The sequence below is a fragment of the Dicentrarchus labrax genome, unplaced genomic scaffold, assembly GCF_905237075.1.
Source record: "Dicentrarchus labrax unplaced genomic scaffold, dlabrax2021, whole genome shotgun sequence".
NCBI classification, from domain to species: Eukaryota; Metazoa; Chordata; class Actinopteri; family Moronidae; genus Dicentrarchus; species Dicentrarchus labrax.
The window spans coordinates 7,767,668-7,792,397 of record NW_026136718.1 but is presented as its reverse complement, the minus strand read 5'-3'; the positions used below and the strand labels follow the sequence as shown (position 1 = coordinate 7,792,397).

Sequence of the window (24,730 nt, the reverse complement as noted above, 5' to 3'; positions counted from 1 at the left end):
ATCTCAGGCTGCAAACAGGATTTCTCTCTCTCTCTCTCTCTCTCTCTCTCTCTCTCTCTCTCTCTCTCTCTCTCTCTCTCTCTGCATACTTGGTAGCATCTGAGCGACTCCCATTTGATGCATGCTGAGGAGGTGGGTGTATCCAGCCCAGCCGCTCTGATGTTGGGAACCAGTTACTCTTCCATCCTACTCAGTCTACTCTCCTTGCTCTCCTGTTTCAGTCAGTCTGTCTGCCCTCTAGCGTAGTATTCTCCTTTCACTCACCACTATTCATCACCATCTAGGATACATTTACACAAACCCACGCAGGTAGACAGACTACTGTCCTAGTGGACTGAAGAGTTTTACGTTTGGGCTGATAGATACAGATATATGTGCATTACCTTGGAAAGAACTAGAAAGTGGGGATCTGTAGCAGTGCTGTTGAAGCTGAAGTTTTCCCCTCCACTACGTTTTTTGTCCCAAAGGATACCACACGCAGCTGCGGAGGTAAGGGAAGATTAGATGTAGTCTGCACTTTTTAAAATTTCCTCCTCTGTATTTTACTGTTTTGCTCTCATTCTTCCTTTCTCAGCTGTTTATGAAGTTCATTTCTTGCGTTCCTCCTTCGTCATCCTCTCGTATCCTACTCTGTTTTCTTAAGGTATCCTCTGTGAGTTCATTCATTTATCATATTAATTTATTCTTTTTGCTGTCTCCTTTTTCATTTGTATTCTAATTTCCAAATATCTGTTGCTCAGTTTTTCCATTTTTCTCTTCTCTCTGACAACATTTTTGTATCTGAATTTACATTTTCAAACCAGCACACATGTCTATACATTCCAGCCATGCTGTGATGACTCCAGTTTTTATCATCTTTTTCTCTCTTTATGCTGATGTTTATTTTTTCCCCCTGAGCTTTGGGATCTACTGCATCTCTGTGGTAATCAGATGCTGAAAGCGAGGCATGCACATACATATTTGTGCACGTATTTTTATTTTTATTTTTCTCTCTGTCTGCCTGCCTGTTTGTCTTTTACATCTCTTCTATACCGGTTGATCCCTTTTCCAAAGCATTTCGTTAGCTGGGCCAGGTTTCAGTAGAATTCCCTTCTGGCCTGACTAATGTCTTTCAGCTGGGTTCAGACCTGCACATATGCATATGGTTACAATACACACATACTGTAGAATGTAACCAGACAGTGGATGGAGCAGAGAAGAAATACAGTTTGTTTAGAGTGGTCATGCAACTTTTGCATGGTTGCTTCTTAGCGATCTGCATGCATTTACTCTGCAGCTTTGCTTCGCTTGCTATCCCTCCTTTCCTACACCTCTCTCTCTCTCTAATGCAAAACCTCCCTTTTCTGTCTCTGTCTCTGCTTTTTTATGGTCTGCATGTATTCACAGTTAGTCTTGGTCACTGCTCTGCCTGCCTGCCACAGAGCATTGGCCATGGTTGGTTGGCTAACCGCAGCTACACAACATTAAAAAGGCAAAGCGTTCTTGTTACATGGGGCATGTTTACAGGGTGTCACATTGTCTGCGCGTGTGTTTTGTGCTGCATTCACTGACATTAAGAACTCTCCATCCATGCTCAGGTTAAAGGGCAAATTGCTATTCACACACACACACATACGCACACACTATCCTCCAAGATATGGCTGACCTGCATTAGTGTACAGTCCCCTGCTGTGTGGGTGTTTATGTTTGTGTGTGTGTGTCCGTGTGATTTCCTTGGAGGTGCAGGGAGGTGAGTCATACCAGCTCACATGCTGTTGGCTGTTAGAGGCATTCACTGTAATGATACCATGATGTGTTATTTGCAAATAGACACTATCTGATTTGAACCGTGTATCCATGAAATGTCAGCTTTTCAGGAAATGAAAACAAGCAGATTGGTTTTTTTTAGCTCACCGCACATACATTTTTAAGGTTATCCAGAGCGATCTGAGAAGGTTTTGTAATCCCAAGTCTCAAAGAATTTGCTGAACACATAGAAGAGCTTGTAGTCCATTAATTAGAGTTACCATACTAAAATAAGCTAGAGCAGAGTTAAAAGGCTTGCATTGCACTAACAACATTAAAATTACTCATTTGTTTTGAATTGGGGATAGCAATGTTGGTCCGTCAGTCGGTTCACCACTGTAGTCTGAACTGGATTGATTGCCATAAAATCTGATACCGACATTGATGGTTCCCAGAGGATGGATCACTTTTGTGGAGCTATGTAGCAGCAATTACTGGATATTTGGTGATTGTCAAAGTCAATTTGTCCAAAACTTCGATATGTGAACAAATAAAAAGAAAACCTGCAAAAATAATGACATTACCATCAGCTCGGTTGTACTTAGTGCTAATCACCAAATGTTAGTATGAATTATATATATTATTATATATACACATTATACATGCTAAACATCAGCATGTTAACATGCATCTCTGTTCAAATACAGAAGGAAAAACAAAAATGAACAAACATTTTCTAGGGTAAACATGAATAGTAAAGTAGCCCACTTTGGTCCTGCAGTGGAAATCAGACCATTAGGGACCAAGCCTCAGGTAGAACTGTATAGGACAGGCTTTGCAGCCTAATCTGATGGAAAGTGTATTGAAGCACAGAAACACACACGCGCGCACTTGGCCCACCCAGAATCTGTAGCCACTCCAGTGAGCATCTTGGGATGGCTGCTCTTATACAGAGAAAAGCACAGAACGCTTGCTTCACTCTGAACAACTAAACATGCTATGCCCTATCTCCCACCATCAACACACACACACACACACTGAATAAAGTCACACTGCTCTGGTTGTGTTTTCTGAGTTTGTGTGATGGCCATAATGGTAATTATTCTAATTTGTTATTCTAAAGATAGCTGTCAGCTAAGAAACAACGCGGAACAGACCACATGGCACACAACACAATTCCTTCACACAAACATTGTAGTGATGTGTGTCCCGTGTGTCTCGCGTGTCTAGAGCAGTGTGTTGCAGGTTGTTATCTCACTTGTCGCGAGCTGAGATGAGCAGTAATGTGCATGGTGTGTGTGTATGTGTGAAGTTGGCCGGTGCCAGTCGATGCCAGTCTGTGCTCTGTCTCTGACTGGCCGAACGCCCGGTGCTCCCATGTGGCTCATATTCTCCAGACTTTCACATCCACCGACTCCTCCTAAGGCTGCTCTGAACCTGTAAATGCCTTTGTTGGCCCACACAGCATGAGTGTGTTTGTGCACAAGTGTGTGTGCTAAGTTGATTGCTTAAAGGGATAAAGGTGTTCAGTTTCTTACCAAACCAAATAATCCACTACAAAGACAAAACAAAGCTAGAAAAAGACAGAATCTGCGAAGGGGTGTGTGAGCTTTCAATAACACTTGCATGTCTGCTTGAGATTGAGCCATGCTGGGCGACAGTGGGTTGGATTTTTTTATTGTTTCATCTCCACAGATAGATGTTCTTTCATCGAACAAGTGGCAGAGCTTGGGCTAAGGAGCTTTAGGGCTTCTTAGCAGTGCTGTGGGCGGGAGAGGGACTCCCTAAACTCTCTGTCTATGTCAGTCAAAGAAGCCAAAAACCCCTCGCTGAGAACACACACGGATACATGAGAGCCAGGAGTGAGCACGCTCACACTCACACACACACACCAGCTGAGCGAACGCCTAGGGATAGCACTACTAATCTCATTCTCTGTTGACACACTATTGCTCAGATGTGCCATGCTTTCACAGCTCTCTCTCTCTCTCTCTCTCTCTCTCTCTCTCTCTCTCTCTCTCTCTCACCATGTTGGTATCCCAAAGCTAGAGGTGTATTCCTTCCTATCAGTGTCAGCAGAAGGGTGAGTTCACACTGGGCCAGAGGTGTGTGTGTATTCTTTGTGCCCGCAGCACATCTGCTCTGTAACCCACAGCTTCCCACAGACTGCAAGACTTTAAAAAACAGTGGGGCTTTGCAGAAGTTAAGATGAAGTGGCTCTGTGGTGCTCAGATGGTTTCTTCGGGGTGGGAAGTAGTGAGAGGAGAAATTCTCCTAAGTAAACTAATTCATTGGATTATCCAACACTAGTTAATACATTCAGAACAAATTCAATATAGTGTTCTTTTACTTTATTTCAGACATATTGTCCATAGAAAAGGAAGATTAAAGTTAAAACGAAAGAGATATAAGATAAAGTATAAAAATCGGAAAGTGTGGACCCAGAGAAAAAACTTTATTTATCTTTGACAAAATGTTGAGTTTGTAGACATCAGCGCTTTGGTCCCTGACAATTCATGAGTTGTTGTGGCTGAGGTTGATCCAGCCCATTTTTTGGACAGTAGCCAGGCAGCATTGAAGTCACTGCCAAGGTAGGCAGATTTCTTTCTTTGCCCAGAAAGCACATTTTGTGTTTAAAGGAATGTCAGCTGGCTTACATCTATACAGTGTAGTCTTACTACAGACTCTGAACCCTTTTGAACTATCAGCCTAATTTTGTGTCAGACCAATTTGAGTCATTTTTGTCACTCAAAGGAACGACTGACTGATGGCACGACAAGTCACAGCTCAGTGACTCCACCTTATCTGTCCTGTCTGTAGGTTAAGATTGATTTCTTGTCATTCTAGTCAGCTAAACTGCTCCTTTGTGGTGATATACACCTACATTGTACATCCCTGTTGTTTTATTTAGTTTCCAGTAAAGAGTAGAACCAAAGTAGCTGACTATTGACAATGGTAATTTCCTCTCTTAACTTGCAGTGACAATCCAGTGCAGCTGATCAGTCATTTGTTATCTTTATGTGTTTGTTTGATGCATTTTATCAGGCAGGCTTAGTTGTGTTGGGGTACAGGTACACAATTCCTACTAACTTACCACTACTTAGATTCTATACTTAGACATCTACTGGATTACAAAACGTTTAAGAACATAAAACCAAACAGACCATGTTGTATCACTTGCAAAGCCACAGTGGAGCACTGCAGGTGAGTTGATTTGTGCTGGTTAGGAACTTGCAGGCACAGGTTACTGGATAAAGCACCACATTTTTCAGTTGTATTGCAACTAATGAAACATAGATTTTGCATTTAGTGTGTTCCATTTGATGTATTGAAAATTGATGGAAGAAATACCTTTTTTGGTGATCAAAATCAGCCATCAACACTTGTTTGTCATGGAGGAGATAATGTAGTTGGAAGATCATGCTTTAATACTTCATATGTGACATCTTATCCCTTTGTCAGAACAAAGTGAGGGAAAAAAACAGCCATCAAACACCAACGGTTAAAGGCATGTAATATCTTCTTGTGACATATACCTTTGGAAATCGGTTCAGTTCTTGAAAAACAATGTATATTTTTGCATTGTGACTGAACTCAACAATAGTACGTGTGTTTTTGTGGAGTTTCCATGGTGCATGCGTAAGTGGGTGAGTTTAGCTGGACAAGGGTCAGTGAGGTGGGCTGCAGGTCATTGCTGAGGGGAACTATGGAGATCAGAGGAACAATACAAGCTGTGAGGCTTTCCCTTGTTCTTTGGGTGGTTGGGTGGGGGACACCAGTCTCAGCTTTTTAGCACACCAATACATTCAAATCTGCCCAGTTTTACCAGTAGTTTTGCATGTTTATAGCACATTACCTGTATTTTTAACAGTACTGCCAACCATTTCCCAAAAATTGCATTTACTACTTATTCGTCCTTATCATTGCATCATAATTGCAACATAATGCTGTTACCAACAGGAACTGTAAAATGTTAAAAGAAAGGAAATAGTAACTGTCAAACTCTCAAAGCTCAGATTTTAGAGTTTCTTGTAAATGTAAATTTGCCTGGCTCATTATGAGATGATAACATAACTAAATATTCACAGTAAGGGATTATCTACAGTTTCCACTTCCTTTTTGGTTCGTATGTGTGATGTGTAGTCAGTAAGCTAAAACGTGTTAAACCCCAGTATAGCGCTTAAAGGATGAGGATTGGAATGTGGTTTCCAGTGAGTTAAGTTCAGAGCCATAATTTATACAGCCAGGTTTTCAGGTAAAATAAAGGTCCGCCAGAAATAAAGTACCACAACAGGACATTTTTCAAGAAGCACTGCTGAGGAACAATGGCTGGGTCCATCCTTACATTGTTTCCCTACGTTGTATCCCACCACTGCTCCTTAATGGGTTCCTGGCATTGACAGGCAGGAAAAAACAGAGTCTGTCGTGAGAGGAGTCAAGAGTGCAGAGGGGAACATGTGACTTCCTTAATGGAACCTTCATCGTTAAATGCTGTGTTGTAATTGGCTGGCTGCAGGAGGCAGGAACTTCCTGCCTGAGTGTTGTTGGAAGTGACCACTCCCTGCGAAAAGTCAAAGACTTATTGAGTGTTTGTATGCATGTGTGTGTGTTTGTGGGAGGCTGTTAACCTTTAGCTTTCTGAGTGTTATATTTAAATCTTTATGTGTATAAATATATTTAATGTGGGTACAGTGTGATGCTCTTCTTGTGAAAGTTGTGGGAGTGTTGTCTTCTTGGCAGACTACTTGAGTGCAACTTATAAACTATATATGACTCATACTACTTTAATCACTGGAACACATTGCATATGTAATGCACTTGTATTGAACTGCACAATTTGCAATAAGGAGGTATATATCTGCCCACTCTTTTCCTGTGATCATTTGCCATGCTGCTTTATTGCTCAGTGTGCAAACACTGCTCTTACTTAATGCTTTTCAGTATTATCAGTCACACTTTGACCTCAGCATCCACCAGCAGGATCTGATTATAGGTTTTCCCAGGAGGTTTATTATCATCTCTCCCACTAATCACATCACTACACTGCACTACATTACGCACTACAGTATACCTATGAATATTATATTCTATAGCCAATAGATCCTCCTAAATGTTAAACACTGGACCTTTAATGTATGCTTACAGGAGGGTGACGAGACCAGAGTGTAGACCTCAATTTATCAACACCATACGCATACACATTAAAAGCCTGTTCCATGCGAGCTCGCTGACTGATTTGCACAAACTCTCACGCACACCTACACACATGCTCAGTGGCAGTGGTCTACTATTTGCATTGCCTCCTACTGCTCTTGCTAACAGCACGAGTGACATGGAGAGATTGTGGGTAAACCACAACTATGTGAGAGTACAGAGGACTGTGATTGTCGCTATGGCTGTTGGACAATAATGGGAAGTCTGAGGACTCTAACTGTTATATCAAACCAAGTCAGTGGTTTGCAAAATGGTTGGTGTTGAAAAAATATCACAGGTTTCTTTTTTGCCCCGCCACATGATAGAGTGTCGCTCTCTTTTCTGCAGACAGGTCACAGAGTTTAGACTATTTCTTAAATTCAATTAAACAGCTTCTTAAATCTTCAATGCTGCATTCACATTGCATGGAACGACTTCCTTTAAGGGGCTTGTAGAGCAAATCAAAGATGTCTTAAAACATATTCCTCAGGTATGTGAGTTCTAAAATGAAAAGAAAACAAACAGGACTCACACAAAAACACAGAATTGTCTCTGCCAGCACCCCAAACCAGACACAACCAATAACACCCAGTTGCAGAACTGCCGTGCCAGCAGACAATTGGCAAGAAGAGAAACAGCAGCAGCAGTGTAGAATTGCAGAGTATTTTATCTTTAAAATTGTAAACCTGTGAACTTGTGAGTCACAAGCCACTTTCATAAGCATGAGAGGAACATTTATTTTCTTCCTCTCAGAATATATTTAGGCTCTGACGCCATTCACTTAAAGGTCATTTGTGATTGAGCTTCTGGTGCTGTAGATTTTGTTGTATTCATTTTCTTGTGTGTGCAGGTTTTTAAGTTGTTTTGATGACATTATGGTTTTGTTGTTGAAGATGTCATTAATGAATATCAAAAGTCAAAGTCATAATGTTTTGAAATTGATTGTTTCATCATTGTGTGCTTGTTTGTGGGCCTTTGTGCACCTGTAAGTACTAAGTGATGGTTTTTAGTTTGTGTATCGTATTCCAAAACCCCCATCCTCATCCTCAGGACAACTTCAACACACACTTTATCCATCCAACAACTTACTTTTTATAATTAAAGTTTTATGTCTCCCATTTGCAAGCCAAAGAGAAAATCGGCCATATAGTAAGCTCTCTCTTCTCCATCTTCTTTCTTTCTCTCTCGATCTCACATAATCACACACACAAACACACACACACACACACACACACACACACACACACACACACACACACACACACACACACCTCTGTTGTTTCTGTGGTAGTTATTGGTTTCCCAGAGGTTAAAGCACACACATTTAAGTGTGATGGAAGTAAAGAAGAGCACAAGAAAAGCAGAGATGAAACAAAGATGAAAAGGGAGGAAAAAAATGATGAGATGACTGAGAGCGAGTGAGGGGGGGGTTCAGTGTAAGAGAGTGCAGTGTGTGTGTGTGTGTGTGTGTGTGTGTGTGTGTGTGTGTGTGTGTGTGTGCATGAAGCTGGTTTGATGTTCTTCCCATCTTTTAAACTAACTGGAATGAGATGGCTTGCATAAAGCTAAGGAATGTAGATCAACAGATGAATGCCTCACCGCTGCTTCTGACAGTGAAATCATACTGCACAAGTATGTAGTGCCACAGACACACACACACACACACACACACACACACACATACAGTTGCTAGTAAGCTACCAGGTTCGGAGTTTTCAGAGGGTCGTGTGTGTGTGTGTGAGAACCTTTCTCGTGTGAGTTGCAGAGTGTTTGGCCTCCGTGGAGCTGCTGCCTGACTGGGATTTAATGAAGCCTGTCTGCTCCTCCACCTGTGAGTGTGTATTTGTGCATTTCAGCTTCTCACAGTTTCTTGTTGGAGCTGCTAAAACACTCGTTCCCCACCAGGGACCAGGCAGACACTTCTGCTTGCCCAGTGTTTTCTATTGCTATGTACATACAGTTGTGGTCAATACTGTTACCAATGCATTATAACTGAATGTTCAGTAGACCAACACTGTAGCCAACAAATGCAAAGTCTGCCAGACAGAGTTGAGGCAATGCTGTATAACAACAAAAATATGCTTAACAAGCCAACACTGGCAAAAAATAAGACCATTAAAATATTTCTATATACCATCAATGAAAAAGTGTGTGTTTAATACATTTTGGGGAATAAATAGACAAAATAAGAATTTTTGTGAGCTTTCAGATATACAGTTAATCCAATGTCACATTAGCTCACAACTGGAAACAGGTAATAGGATCCAAATGTTAGTAAAAAGTTTATGGAGGGTAACCAGGCAAACAAACAACAGACTTGGCAGGTAGAACATACAGTAAATAGCTGGCAGGCAACAGGTTAGAGGCAAGAAAAGAAACATAAATTGCTTTAAATCACAAAGCAAAAACTATCTATACAGTTACTGTGTCCTAATTCAGGAGCTGCTTGCTTTAAAATGTGCATTTCATGAGGTAATATATCAGAACTGGTTGACAAGCCCTTTCCAAGCCAGTTTCAGAGCTGTGGTCTCCAGTGCAGCCCTCAATATCCCCAAATCCACCATGCATCCGTTGAAGGAGGCAGCCCCTGACTACTTGGTACTCAACTACAGAGACTCCAAAAAGAGAGTCAGAGGCATATGAGGAGGGAGAGAGAGAAGGCGCAGGTGTCACTGTGACACAATCAGACTAGATTGCAGCTCTTGAACTGGAACACCCACCATGAATGACTCCAATCAGCAAGATTGTATCATCAGCAAGGCTTCTCCTGAATGTCAATCAGGGCCCAGTGTTTGAATCCATATTTCATTTTGAAATCTAGTTCCTTAACTGAATATATATATAACTACTATAACTAGCTAACTATAACTAACTTCCTTACAAATCCAAACATAAACTCTTACACTTACAATACCTGTACTCCTACAAATACACACCTAAATACGTCTACACAGACAATAAAAAAATAATTGACACACTCACTTACACACGTACACGCATACACACACACCTACACACACTGATGTAGAAGTGTAAATCAAAGTATGTACCGATTAGGTGAATGGCCCAATTAGGATTAGGTTACTGACTACATTTTTTAACTGGTAATTAGTAATTGTATCAGATTACTTTTAAGTAAGCCTCCCAACCCTGTTGTGCAGTTATTATTATTTTGTTTCTACTTCATGTGAGGACTTTGTGACATGGTTTGAATGTTAAAAGTAAAGTTTTTTATTCTAAGCAATGCTGGGCTTTTTGTGGTCTTTTTCCTGTAACTCTGTTACTCTGTAGCACCTACAACACAACAGAAACGTCTAAACAGTGTTGGTTTTAAAATGCATATGAGATACATTTTCTGAGGTTTTCCTAGGTTTCATAAGTATCAGGTGGTTGTTGGACAATGGCAGTATGATTGCAATATTCATGACTCAAGGAGAAGGCAATTTTCTTCAGTAAATCGTGAGAAAAACTTCTGAGAATTGCCCATTCCAGAGAGATGTATGTATTTAGGTACAGTATGTGTTCATACTTTTCATTCATTCATTATCTTTTATTGCCATGCCTCGCAGTGATGTTTGTAGAGCCTGGATAAACTGAGTGTGGTTATAAGGAATAAAGGCAAAGCATTAAATATCTATTCACCAAATATACAAAAACTGTGACAAAACATATTTCTACATGACTGGCCATCCTATCTACCTCTATCTTCGTCTGGCCCCTGCAGCTCCAGAAGTTGCTGACACGGTGCCATTATCTCCCAGTTCTCCCCGGTAACTACAATCCACAGACAGCTCACCATGTCAGCCAATCAGATAACAGATAGCCCCTGATTTCGAGTCAGTGCTGCATGCCTTTCATCCTGCTGCTAGAAAGCATTTTACTAGACAGATAGGATCCTACGGAGTGTTTACTGTATGCATCATCTGAGGAATAGACATAATGAGAAAGATGACATGGAAGAAGAAACAGAAGGATGATTTTGTGCTGGATTATATGGATGAAGATATTAATAAAGAGAGGAGGCAGGAAAAGGAATAGGTGAAAGCAATGAGGAATCATAGCAATACGAAGCAATGAGAAAAATAAAAAGCAAGGATTGAGTGTGACTGAAAGAGGGAGGGATCATGGGAGGAGGGAGAGAGAAACCTTTCAGCACACCTCTCCTGTGTCAGCTATAGGGAGGCCTGGTAGAGAGACATTAAAAGGAATGAATGAGTAAGAAAAGGAGAGAGAGAATGTCAGCAAAGCATTCCAGAGGCAGTGTTTTCCCCACTATCCATCTTTCTGCCTGTATGTCTGCCTCCCGATCAGATATTTCTATCAGTCAGCAGTGGGTTCCTGAAACACTGAGGCATCTCTTTTTGTATCCAGCAAATCAGATGCAGAGAAGTGGAGGAAGGGAAGAAGGGAGAGAGAGAAAGATTGAGGATAGAAAGGAGAAGAAAAAAGAGGGGAAAAAGATGAGAGGAGGCAGCAGTGATGGGGGAGAGGGGAGTGAGAGAGAGAGAGAGAGAGAGCAGAATCTGCATCCCTGATATATTTGGCATCTTAAATGAGGGTTTTGGTAGCACCAGTACACTCACTATTTGGAGTATATTTCATTGCACCGCAGTCATATTTCCTCAGCAACATTAGTGTCGCAATGAAACTCTCATCTGAGCCCAGACCAAGCCTCAGAGCAAATTACTTTGCTCGCCACTACGGTCTCTGTTTGTACCGCTCATTTACAATGGACAAGAAAAGGCTTTACTGTTCAAATTAGCCTGCTTGGTCAACTGTCAGTGTGAATTATTTAACCATCAAGTGTAATAAATGTTTGAGATTTTTGTGGCAAAGGTACAGACGTACTGACTTGCAGTTTTATAGTGCATATGGATGCGTACAAAAGAAGCTCAACAGAAAGGAGCAGTTAGTGCAAAACGTGCACTCAAATGTCAAATACAGTTTATAATCAATATCTAACTCTGAATGCAGTTTGGTTGCAGCCCTGAAGGAATGTGCAATAAAGTGAACAGCAATGCAGAAGCCAGGTGTACTGTAGAATATTTACCTTCAAGCATTTGGACGTATTTATGTTGTGTTGGCTCTGAATACTTACTAACTAATAATTACTGTGAGATCAACTTAATTTAATTTGAGTGTATTTGCATTCGTATTTGGGTGAATGGTGTCAGACTCCAAAAGTTGGGGGACTATGGCTAAAAATCCCTCAAACACCATTAAAACTGAAAATGAACCATTGTTCTCTTTTGAATCCATTGATTTAAGAGCAAAAACAAACATATCGACATATCACACAAACATATAAAATCACGGTATATTGCACCTGTCAACAGAAAAACTGAAAAAAAAAATGTTAAAAACATGACTGTTAGCGCCATCAGTCCTCAGTACACCACTCACTGTTCCTGCTGTGTGGTCATTCCGTCTCCCAGTAGATAGCTAAAGCCAACACATGCTTTGCCAGCCTGCATCGTGGCACAAACACAAACCAATAGTGACCCACTGACGCTTTGTTTTTCTGTGTCATGATGCCACTGCTGTGCATTGTATGCAGCTGACTAAGCCGCTTCAGACCTCTCTATGCAATGCGGTAATTTGGCCCCAGCCCAGAGCCCCAGATTTGTCCTAAACCATTTCAGTTAGGACGGCTGTGCCAACTGTGGTCTAATATGGAGAGAAATAACTAGCCTGAGTAACAAACCCAATTTGTCTCCAGGATCAAGCAGATGGGTAGTGTTTAGTATGTCTGTTTGGTCCAGTCTTGTCGACTCCTTATCGGAGTGTCTGTTTTGCACTCTTATCTGGCATATCATCGTAGGTGGCCATCTGTTTGTTTACTGAGAAAAGATGAAGGCTTTGTAGGCAACCTGCACCTCTGGGTCTTTTATCTGCCTCTAGATTTATGGTTAGTTTGTATCTTCTGTATAAGGTGTCTGTACAGTCTGTGTGTTTGTGTTTCTCTTCTTTATCGATGCTGAAAACATGATCCTTCTCTCTCATCCTCCCTCTGAGCGTTAAATCCATGCACACACACACATGCATGCATAAATGGATGGAGAGAGGTCTGCAGATAAAAAAGATTTTCTATCTCTTCCTGGCTCTTAGGTTATTTTTATCCTGAACGCTTGTAAGCTATGTGTCTTCCTTTTTACGAACCTCTTTCCCTCAGTGACTTCTCTTTTCCTCTATCTTCCTTTCAAATCTTTCTCTTTCTTTTCTCTCTCCACTCACTCCCTCTTTCTATCCATCCATTCATCAGGGCTGAGTGAGAGTGAGGCTGGGAGAGAGGAGATGAAAGATGCCAGAGTGGGGTTTTCATCATAGGAACACATGTACAGTACACACACACGCACACACACACACACACGCACACACTTAAACACACAGTGTAGTATGTGTACACGTGTTCCTGTGTGTTTTTCTTGCATTCTGACAGTGTTTTAAGCAATTCACGTGTCCCAACTGATGAAATTATGAAAATGAAAGGTTTAATGTCCTTTGGAGTTGCCTAAATTGGAAGAATCTTTAAATGTAAAAGATGCGTCATTCATCAAATTCAGAAACAAATTCTGTTATTGTGTACGTGTGTGTGTGTGTGTGAGTGAGAGAGAGAGCGTGCGTTCCTTAAAAATAACCAAGATAAGTCCATTACCAAGAAACCGTGACAGTGCATTTTAGATTTTACAAAGAGTGTGTGTGTGTCTGTTTCTGAGGGTGGGTAGGTGGTTGCATGGATGTGAGTAAGAGCATGAATACACATTTTGCTTGTCTGTCTCTCTCTCTCTCGTTCTCTCTCTCTCTCTCTCTCTCTCGTTCTCTCTCTCTCTCTCTCTCTCTCTCTCTCTCTTTCTGACACACACACAAACACACACACACACACAAACACATAATAAGTCATGAGACTACACTAGCCAGTTCGAGAGGCCTTTCTGGTTCAATGTTTAGTTTAATCGTTTAATCTATAAACTGCAATTTGCGAAGTTTAAAGTTCCCATGGTTACATCTTAAGATTGCTTTTGATATTCAGTATACAATTATACAAAACAGAGAAAAAGCTGAACAATTTTGTATATGAGAAGTTCAAACCACAGGATTTTTGACATGTTTTTGTTAATTGACCAGTTGATAAGTCGACCAATGGTTTACATAATACTATCAACAATTCATTTCTTTAGTTAAACTAATATTTCATGAATTTAAAGTACAAAGCTAATCACTACGGCAGCCACCATTAACCACCATGGCCAAAAACGTAAATGCTATTTTTCTTATTACTTTTAACATTTAAATGCATTACCGCAATTAATTTGCCTCCTCAATGAGAAAATCCTCTCTGCAGCAACCTGAAATTGAATGAATTGTTGGTGGATTGAATGCAGTGCTGCTGAGTGGGGGCCCGACATCTCCACGCCGAAGTCCAGTTGACTCTTGACATACAGCTTTGTGGGGGTGTTTAACATGGTGGTGAATGGGAAGAGGATAAGCTGACAGGCAGAAAGAGCCCTCCTATGATGGGATTAACACAGTGGCAGACAGGGACTAGTGCTTTAGATTGATTAAAGTGTAATCCTGGTGGATAATCATGCCTCCTGATGTGACATGTGGGGCCAGCACCCCCCATATTCGTCTCACACACATAAACACAAACAAACGGCATCCTTAGTCACATTCTTGCTCTGTGTGCCCTCTCCATCTTATTCTTTCTTTCCTATTTCTTATTATGTCTTTCATTGACTGTTCCTTCCTAGAAAAGGTCAAGAGGAATGGAGACGAGATGGCAAAGATGGGAAATGAACACTCTAGCTGTCATGTCGTCCGTCACTCACATAGAGAGACACTATGTCCAGAATCTATCCGCCGTTCGCTCATTCACCACATAATGAACACGCAATGGTTTTCTCTACAGTCAGTAGCATTTTAGACATTCTAGACGGTAATGAATCATCATCATTTTGCCCAATCACTGACAGCTAAAAGTAGCGTACATGCTCTAAAAATCTAAATTTTCATTCAACGTTGGGTACTTTTGAGGGCAGTCATCGTAGTGCATACATTTTAGAATTGTCAGAAATTCTTGAGTTGCTGGTGAAATCCTGAAGTTTCTGTTTTATAACAATAAAACCTTGATATTTTTGGATTGGCCATTATCAAAAAACAAATATTCGCCTCTATTAGCATTACTACAGTAAGGTGGTATGTGTTATGTATGTGTAGCATCCATGGGCACATTGAATTGCGTCCACTTTTCCATGCTTGGTTCCCAGATGTGTGATTCATGGGAACATTGTGTTTGAGGGGCACTGACTGACAGTATGGAACTGAGGTCAGCTATCAGTAGTTACTCAGGCATTATCATGATGTGGGGAAAAGAAAAGCTCAGAGCTCTGTAGAGTCTCTGTGTGATAGCCTAGAGTATGGGAACTCGCCTGCAGCCCAACAGAGGAAGAAGGCTATTTATTTTAGATTTAAATAACACATCCATGGTCTGGATACAGCTCTAATGCATTTGTCATGTTTTGAGGGAGATTAAAATGTGATTATGGTGGGTTTTGTGGTGACTGCATGGTTGAACTTTTTTGTATGGGAACACAGTTAGCAGCCTATAAGATCTTGGGTTCGTATTCATACTCTCTGAACTGCTTATTCTGGCATTTCTACTGTGGGTTGTATAAGAAAGGGGCAGCAGAAGCATTTGTAACAAAGTGGATAATGAGATAACAAAAAAAAAAAAGTGTGCATTCTGGCAATTAGGAGAGGGAAATCGTTAGCTTCACACAACAATCACAAACATACTGGGTGATTTTGCAGAGTTAGTCATCATAATATCACCCCGTATTCTTTTTTATCTCACCTTCACAAGCTGAACATTTCTTTCTCCTCTTTCTTTCTGCTCAAGGATTTCATAATAGCAACTGAAGTGGTGACATTTTATCCTGGCAGACAAAGCAGGAGGCAGGAAAGGAAATCAATTTTGAGAGAATAATATAGGGCCAAGATCTGAGATGATGCATGCTGGTATGTGTCGAGATGAAGTGACAGAGATGTGGTTGACCCCGATTTTGCCGCTATTCTCTGCTCATCAAGGAGAAAAAAGCCCTGTTTTGGGCTATATTTTGCAATGTAGCATATGGAGGCTTGTCAGCATGCGTACTTGGTGACATTATGTACCCATATGTTATAATCTTGATGATACAGGAAAATAAAGTAGGCCTGTGAGGGTTTAGCTAGTCCATTTTCTCTCTCTTTGAATAGTTTTCCCCTCTTTTTTTCCCCCTTTTTGCTGAGAATTTCCTAATTTGTTACATTTCTTTGAACACTTTCTACATAATTGCCTTTCAGGTTTTTCTGGTCTATTTCTCTGAATCATTTGCTGAACCTCTCTTCATCCCTCTTTCAGACACACTGGCCTCACACATAGACAGAGCTCATCTTAAGCCATCTGTACTGTATGTCTCTGGCCATCTGCTCTCTCAACCTCTTGACAGTGGTCTAAATGTTACTCAGTGCGTTTGATGGAGAGGCAAGCAGATTAAACTTTTTGACTTTGTTTTTTTTCCAACATCACTCACAGTGTGTGGTAGTAAGTATATAAAGTAGCAGATGGTTTTCTCACATCAGCTTCATGAAAAGGGGGATAGTTTGATTTGAAGGGCACTTACCTCAAGGTGATTTTCTAATAAACATACAGCACAGGTTTTTTTTATTGATATGGTATGCTGTGCTATGATCACATCAAGACCTTAAAAGGTGGGGTAAGTGATCGGGCAGAAATCCAATATCTAGACAAATACCATCATAAACTGTGAACAGCGACACAGCAAGTTACATTAGCTATGTTGTGTGTTTGCAAATTGTCACAGCAAACGTGCAGAGTTTTCCAGAGCCACCACACCAGCTCCAGATAGCAATGTATGTATATATGTATGTATCGCTCTGGGCTACTGTAGAAACATGACACATGGTGTCTGTAGATTAAAAAGTCTCAATAAGGTAACAAAAACACAATTATTATTAAACCAATAATCACCATAGATCCTCCTAAATGTTACACATTGGACCTTTAAGGAATATTTTATATGTTATATGCTAATTCAAGTCTTGCGCTCAGAGGGAGATTGCCAGATTTGGTACTAAAAACCAGTGCTCACCAACGATATCATGGCTACAAGAGCTGCAGACATGTTGTAGAAGTTCTGGGTGGATGAATTGTAACTCCCCAATTGTCCTTACTGTTTTTGTTTTTGTACTGATTAAACAGATGCAATACAATGTGTTAATTACTTGGACAGAGCCAGGCTGTTTCCACCTGCTTCCAGTCTTTATGCTAGCTCTCTACTTCATGCACAGACATGAAAATTGTATCCATTTTCTCATTTAACACTTGAACAAAAAGCAAATAGGTTTTATTCTATAAAACGTTGAACTATTTTTACTGACTGACTGTCAGGTAATCGTAATCCTCTATTAAGTAAAAAGGCTGAACATTTGCTTGTCACACTCGCAAACTTTTTAAAATCATTATTTCTTATCATTGTAAATTAAATACTGATGGGTTTTTTTATGGTTGCACAAAATAATTGGAAGACATCACTCTGGGCTATGGGGAGCTGTGATGGGCACTTAAAATTGTCTGACATTTTAAAAACTAAACGATTAATCAATTAATTCCTTGCTGTGCAGCTTGATTAAAATTTGTTTAATGTAGTCTCGCTGTGAGCTGGCATTATCTAGATATTTTTGACTATAACAGAAAGGGAGATATTTAAAGTCTTAATACTTTTTTCATTTATTTAAAGGTTTGTTATTGCTGACCTCATGTTTTGAAATTCAATCTCCATTGACTGCCCTGTCCCCTTCACTTATTCTCTTCATTTTGACAAGTGTGAAGGTCCAGAAAAGGCACTCAGCACTGTGTCCAGCTCTCCCAGTTCTAGGAAGCAACCTTATTTTTTACTAGCTTGCAAAGCTGTAATTTGAAAGTGACTTTTACAACTCTGGCAGGTTGACAGCCAATCTATGTATTTCCCAGGTTAGTAGTTCAGTGCGAAAGGGGAACGACAGAGGAACAGCATGAAGTTGTCACGGGGTTGTGGCCACGGTGGTGAGAGAAAGATGAGCAGTAGGCGAAAGAAAGACAAGGCATATAAAGCAGAGACAGGTTAGAGAAAAGGCCAAGTGTGCACTCAGTCCAGGAGCTGGAATGAGAGAGGCAGGAAACAAGCATGGCTTTATTCCATCTACTGAAAAGAGAGATACAGTTATGGCCTGTTGAAGAGCAGGGGAATCCCAGAATCACTCGTTCTGACAGTTTCTTGTTTGTGGTTCCTCTTCCTCGTACCATATGATCATTACCTTACAGCACGCTCTTTGACAAACAGAAAACCATTCAGAATACACTTATATGCTATATCTCAGCAAGAGAGAAGTACTAGCTGAGGAAATAAGTAAAGCTCTGTCCTCCCCCAACAACTGCCATGAAGTTGCCCTTGAGCAAGGAACTTAAATCCCAGCAGCTTGTCTATTAGCTAAACAGTAGAATGCTTTGGTTGTCCTGGGAAGCACCCAGGTGTATATGTATGTCTGAAACTTTATAAATGTTTAACTGTCCAGTATTTTCACATTTTCTCCAACACTCTTAGACACTTGAAGTCACATAAACTCCAATCTAGAATTACTGAAATCAGTGAAAGTTATTTTTACTCAAATGCAAATTACTTTAAAATCAGGAGGCACGTGTATGAGCAAACGCTCTGAGCCAGCACAGAGGGTTGCCTAAACACAGCCAAGCTTTTACGGACCATGGCCTGTTCTTTTCTTATTTGAGTGCCTTTTGCAACTGCCTCTTTTTGGAAAGCAGTACAACTTCATCAGTTTTCTCCTTGGCAACCAGGACTCTATAATTTAAATTGTTAAAATGGCCCTTTCCTTTTAGATGCTATGTTTTAAGTTTGGGTTATCACAGCTAAAGCAGGTCCATTGTGTCTTTGTTACCCTCTCTATGTTGGCATTGGCACCTATATCGGGGACCGATATGTTATGCATCCCTCCTTAATTTGTAACACATCTTTTTACTAGCTCTATATTTACTTCAATGCAAGGATATCAAATTATGAAATGTTATGCCTCACATCCAATTTCCAACTTCTTTCATCTACATCTTTTAAAAACATCTGAACCGCCTCAAAGCAGTGTGTGTCTGCCTCTAGTCAGCCAGCCAGCCTTTTGTTTTAGAGTCCTCTTTGCTCCCGAACAAAGTCTGTGTGTTTTTAAATGAACTCCCTTCAGGCCAAACCATATTGTGTTTTTTTCCATTTTCCATTTCTAGCTGTCATTGTGTGTGTGAATGTGCAGTTGACTGACCCAGGGCTTGTGTCCTGGTCTGACTGTGGCCGTCTTCAACAGAGTCTTACAAAACCCATTTTAGTGGTCTCTTTATACATAGTCGAAGTCACAGCTGCTCAGAGTGGAAGCCAAAGCTGAAGTCTGTTAAGCTGCAGTTCCCCTAATGGCCTCTAGACGTTGGCTCTAGGGAAACTCTGGTTGCAATTGAAGTGAAGGGGAAACCTCCATCCTCCATCTAGAAATACCAAGTCCATAAATATTTTCTTCAAGAAGTGGGGGTTTGATACACAGATGTCCCAGTCTATTACACTCCAAACAACTGACAAGATGACAGTTGGTGACAAATCTACTCCAGGCTTCAAAACATCCCTTTAGGAAGCCAGTGCTGCAGGATTCCCTCTTGGGATTCGGCAACAGTGAAGCAGTGTGACAACCATGGAAGAAGTGGCTGAATCTGAGTCTCGACCCACCCACAGTTTTACGAGGAGTCTCAAGTCGACTGTGCTCCCGCTGTTGTTAAGATTTATAAAAACATCTCAACACTTGTTTATTTTTAGTTACAATTAAAGCAAAACCGGTGATTTTGTTTCAGATGGTAGTCCATAATAATCTCACAAAGCGACAGAGAAGCTCGTCGCCCGTGTGTCTGTGTGTACATGTGTCTTTGTCTTGCCAAGGGTTACAATATGTGTGTGAGAAAGAGACACAAAGAGTGTGTCTGTGTCACTTCCCCCTTTGTCCCACAGTGAACCTAAATACATCCAATTCATCTCACCAGAGAGGAGTTCAAACCTATTTCAAGAAGCTGGTAATTTGGGAAGCTTTGGAAACAAAATGATGCTGGAAGAGCAGTCTTTTCACTCGGTCTGTCTTGCTCTCTGTGGTTTAGACTTGCTGATATGAAAATCTGTGTAGTTGAGGTGAGGGAGTAGGGATTGGAGGATGTAGCCTTCTGTGTTTTTCCTCAGATGGAGAAAGAATTAGGGTATGAGGAACACTGAGATTTATTAAACTCGTTAAGCTCTGCAGTAGCGGTGTAAGCCATTTTTTTCCACAATTAATATGTCCTAAAAAAAGACACAGTAAAAACTGTAACATGAGGTTTTTACCACGACCTTCAAAATATGTGTGAGCAGTTTCACATTAATCTTTGCATTGACCTTTAACCATTGTTCTCATGCTTTGTACCTGAAATTAATGTGATCCAAGTGATACGTGTGTGCATATAATGTGTGCTTTTTTATTTAAATTCCAACAGTACTGAGCTATATTTGCCCTGATAGTAAGACAGATAATGAGACATCGCCTTTCTACTTCTCCCTTTCAACATCCACTGTCCTATCTCTGTTCACAATGTTACATATTACCAATATTATGGTTTATTGTCTTTCAGTGAAATCATCTTGTGATGGTAGGATCATATTGCTATATTAAAAGATTAAGTAATATGAACAAGAGTTAAAACAAACATACTGTAAAAAAGACTGAGTACAGTAACAAAAAAACTGGATTTACAGCGATTACAGACTATCGTCCTTCATGCAAGGAAGAAGCAAAGTATCATCAGGGAAAAATCTACACTAAGTCCCTAGTAAACATACACATAAGGTCCTCAATAAAAGACACAACAGCTCATCTTCATCTCAGTCATTTGGCTACTTAAACTGTTGTATTAACACATTAGCCTCAAGAAACTAGTATACAGTAATGGCTAGCTTGGTTAGCAGTAAACTGATCGCAGGGAAACTAAACTCTACTAAATCAAATAAATATATATATATAGATATAAAGAGTGCTACTAGGACATCTGGGCAGTAGATAAAAAGTCAATAACATTGGATGTAACAATGTTAATTAACTGTGTCAGTAGTGGTTGCTATAGCAACACAGTGTTCAACTGAAACCAACTGCTGGAGGCAAAATGTAAACATATGGACTGTTTTGTCTTATGTAATGCATAACAGTATAACACTGAACATCACAGTATTATTATTATTATTATTATTATTTTATATGTACCATTGCAGACATTTGCTAAATAATGCTACATACTGATATTTATATTATAATAATGTCAACCATGTCACCATGCCAGCATAAATCTTGATAGTATTTGACTATATATATATATATATATCTGACTTGAGTTTTTCCAAAGCATCACTTTTAATTTGACACTGACATGACTGATGTTTAAATGTTTAATATCTTTCCTGTTGTTCTGTATTTAGCAACCGAGTATTCTCATGGGTATGTTCAGGGTGCTCGCGTGTGGCAACCCAGAGATTAGTCACATGACCACTGCAGTGAATAATTAAGCAGGACTCCCATCATCAGTGGAAATGATGTCTATCCTCTGTGAATTTACATTTATGTGTTGATTGTGTGTGTGTGTTTGTGTGTGTGTGTGTGTGCGAATTAGCAATAGGGAGAGAGAAAGGGAGAACAAAAGTGACCTTGGCAACCCTCTGTCTCATTTCTCCTTGACGGAAAGAGTAGGAGGCGGTAAGGAGAGGAGTGGGAGACGGATTTCATTTGATATCTCCCCCCCTGCTCAGGGAATACACCCTCTTTCCTCTCTCAGTCTGGCAATCTGTTTGTCTCTCTCTTTGGTTTACAGCAGAATAAAAGCTGCCCTTGGAATTAATGACTGGGGTTTTCGTCTCCATTAACATGGAATTCACACACGATCTACTCAGGGATCATCAGCTCGACTGTCTGACTGTCTGAAACCTTAAATTAGAATCAAGCTCAGATTAGTGCACTATGTTATGATATATAAGAGTACACAGACCCTAATGCATTGTGTTGCTTGTTAAGAGCTGCTCTCCACTTGTGTAGTCTCCTTGTTAGCACAAAATAAACACAGAACTATTTCAAGGAGACTTTCAACATCCTCAAAACTTCTTGAAGCCAATACCATAGTTACTTTTGACTGAACTTCTTCCAGCTGTCTCATTCGCTGGTGTTAAGAAAGCACTGATCAATATTTTCCCCTTTTCTTCTTGTGGCTGTGACCTGGAGATAAATTGGCTAGAAGCTAAGCCAGCTTGAACTCAAATAAATTGGGCCCCCTTAGTGGTATAAATGCACCATGTACTCGTAATGCTGTGTGCCTCTGTACTATCGAATGAGTCAGAAACACCCAAACAATAATTATAAGATTAAGTGAGTGCTGTGAACGGTTTAACAGCCACCCTGTGGAAATATAGAAAGAAAGACATTCTGCACTGGGCAGTGAGCTTTAACAGGACAATAGAAGAAGATGAGGAGTCATGATAAAAAATAAAAAAAGATCAGAGAGAGAGGGGAGAGCAGGAGGGAGGGAGGGAGACAGTCAAACAGAGAAGACAATAGTATTGGACTGCAGTGTAAGTGAGTTGACAAAGCCTGCAAGCTGTGGGTCAGAAGAGATATATCTTCTTTTGTGTTTTTTTTTAAACTCGTATCTTGCTGTTTTGTCCCTCTCTTCAAATGTGCATTTTTTAAGTCTGAACCAGCAATTAGCTCACAGCACCACCTGTGCCACTGAGTGTGACCCATTTAAAGGCCCTGCAGACCTACTCAGGTGTTTTCATTCATTCTGGCTGATCAGACCGCTGCTCAAGTTGAGACTGGGAAGAAAGGCTGTTACGTGAGGTCCCCAAACTCGAGTGATTAATAAAAAGGATGAGGGTGTAAAAGAGTCCAGCCCAGAAAAGGAATGGGATTCAGACAATAAAGGGGGAAATTACTATAAAATTCATAAGTTCGTTGATGCAAAGCAGTTGAAAGGAGGATGTTGTAATTGGAAAGAAGAGGTGATGATTAGACAACTACGGTCCAGTGTGTAACATTTAGGAGGATATATTCAAAGGTATGTTTTAATTACTGTATAATTACTAGAATATAAGAATAATTGTGTTTTTTACCTTTAGAAGGAGCCTTTTATATCTACAGACACTGATATGGAGTCCGCCATGTTGAACCTCCATGTTTACACAGTAACCTAGAAGGGACAAACCAAACACTGGCTCTAGATAGGGCTGTTTGTGTTTTTCCTGTGTTTCTCAACCACTGTACTTTCTCCTTTGCGCTTGAAAAGGGAGGGTGAAGCGAGGGAGTTTTGATCTGCAACTACACCGCTAGATGCCACTAAATCCTACACACTGGTCCTTTAATGTTGTTATGCACTGTAGTAAATATAATTCAGTGTGGGGAGATATATAGTGACACAGGACATAAATGGAGCTTAAAAGCATTATTAAATACAGGTCAAGGATCCAGGGAACTCAGAGGGGGGCGTGGGGGGGTTATTTTATGGAGATAGGATTAAACAGGATTATAGTTTTTATTTTTTTAGCAGTATTCAGGTGAATTATTTAGATCATAGATCTACCCACACTGATACATTAGGTGGCAATATGTAACTTCTACATTAGTTTAAAACGATTAAAATCATGATCATGTGACATCTGTTGGGGTCTGTACCAAACAAATATGTTTTCTTACATCTGGCGAACAAGAGTTGTAGGCCAGGATCTCTCTGCAGCACTACAGTATTTCATTATAATGCTGTTTTGTCACACATTTATCAAAAAATCCCAACTTCTTGCAATTTGGATATTGCACTTGCCATGTTGCGATTTCAATAATGTTGTGATTAATTGAGCAGCCTTACTCTTCATTCTTCATTTCTTTGAATATTGGCGTTAGACGCATTTGCTTCCGTTCACAAATTGACCCAGTGAGGCTCTTGAGGGTACATACAGTTTGACAGATATTGTTTGTTTGTTATATTCTTGTTTCTGTAACTACATTACATATTTATTCTACTTGGCTGTGGTGAGTGCAAGGACAATTACAGAGATGTATAACTGCAGCCAATAATTTATAAATTACAAAATGCTGTCATTGGCCTGCTAGCATTTCTTAGTCCCACAGTTTTTGTTTCCAATCCTACCTATTCACACCACACCATGTGAGTACAATTCAGTCTGACTGCACTGTAATAAATAATGACAAAGGCACAATTTGTCTTGCCCAACTGGTGCAGCAAAACAAACAGTTGGGTGAAAATGTCAACCAAGCACAGCCAATACACACCCATGTAATCCTCAGAGGAAGACTAATCAGGCAAAATAAGTGAAAACACCTGTGTGTGTGTGTGTGTGTGTGTGTGTGTGTGTGTGTGTGTGTGTGTGTGGCTTTGTATAAAATCATATTGTATATTTTTGTTTTACCTGTTTAAAGATACAATATTTTGTGAAGCACTTGAATAAGTAACTATCAGGAGTACATGAGATCCTTTTATTTAAGAGATAATGTATTTTAAAAACCACCATAAATTTGATGACTAACAAATTTTGTTTTTTAACTTCCATACTTGATGTGATTTGTCTATTTTCCATTAAAAACCTTCCCTGTGCTGCTACCTGAGTGGTAGCAAAGACTAAGCTAAAAGTTGAAATGATTTCAGTTTTTAATG

The 24,730-nt window shown here is 40.1% G+C and overlaps 1 protein-coding gene across 3 annotated transcripts in view; it reads left to right on the top strand.

Moving 5' to 3' along the window:
- kank4 (KN motif and ankyrin repeat domains 4) overlaps positions 1–24,730 on the top strand; it is a 72,774-nt gene that overhangs the window by 2,440 nt on the left and 45,604 nt on the right. For 2 of the 3 annotated variants that reach the window (XM_051376866.1, XM_051376868.1), the window contains exon 1: positions 143–489. The exons of the other annotated variant lie outside the window; for it this stretch is intronic. The gene's annotated coding sequence lies outside the window, so the exon portion shown is untranslated. Of the gene's footprint in view, positions 1–142; positions 490–24,730 lie in introns of those variants that run through there. 3 annotated transcript variants of the gene reach the window in all.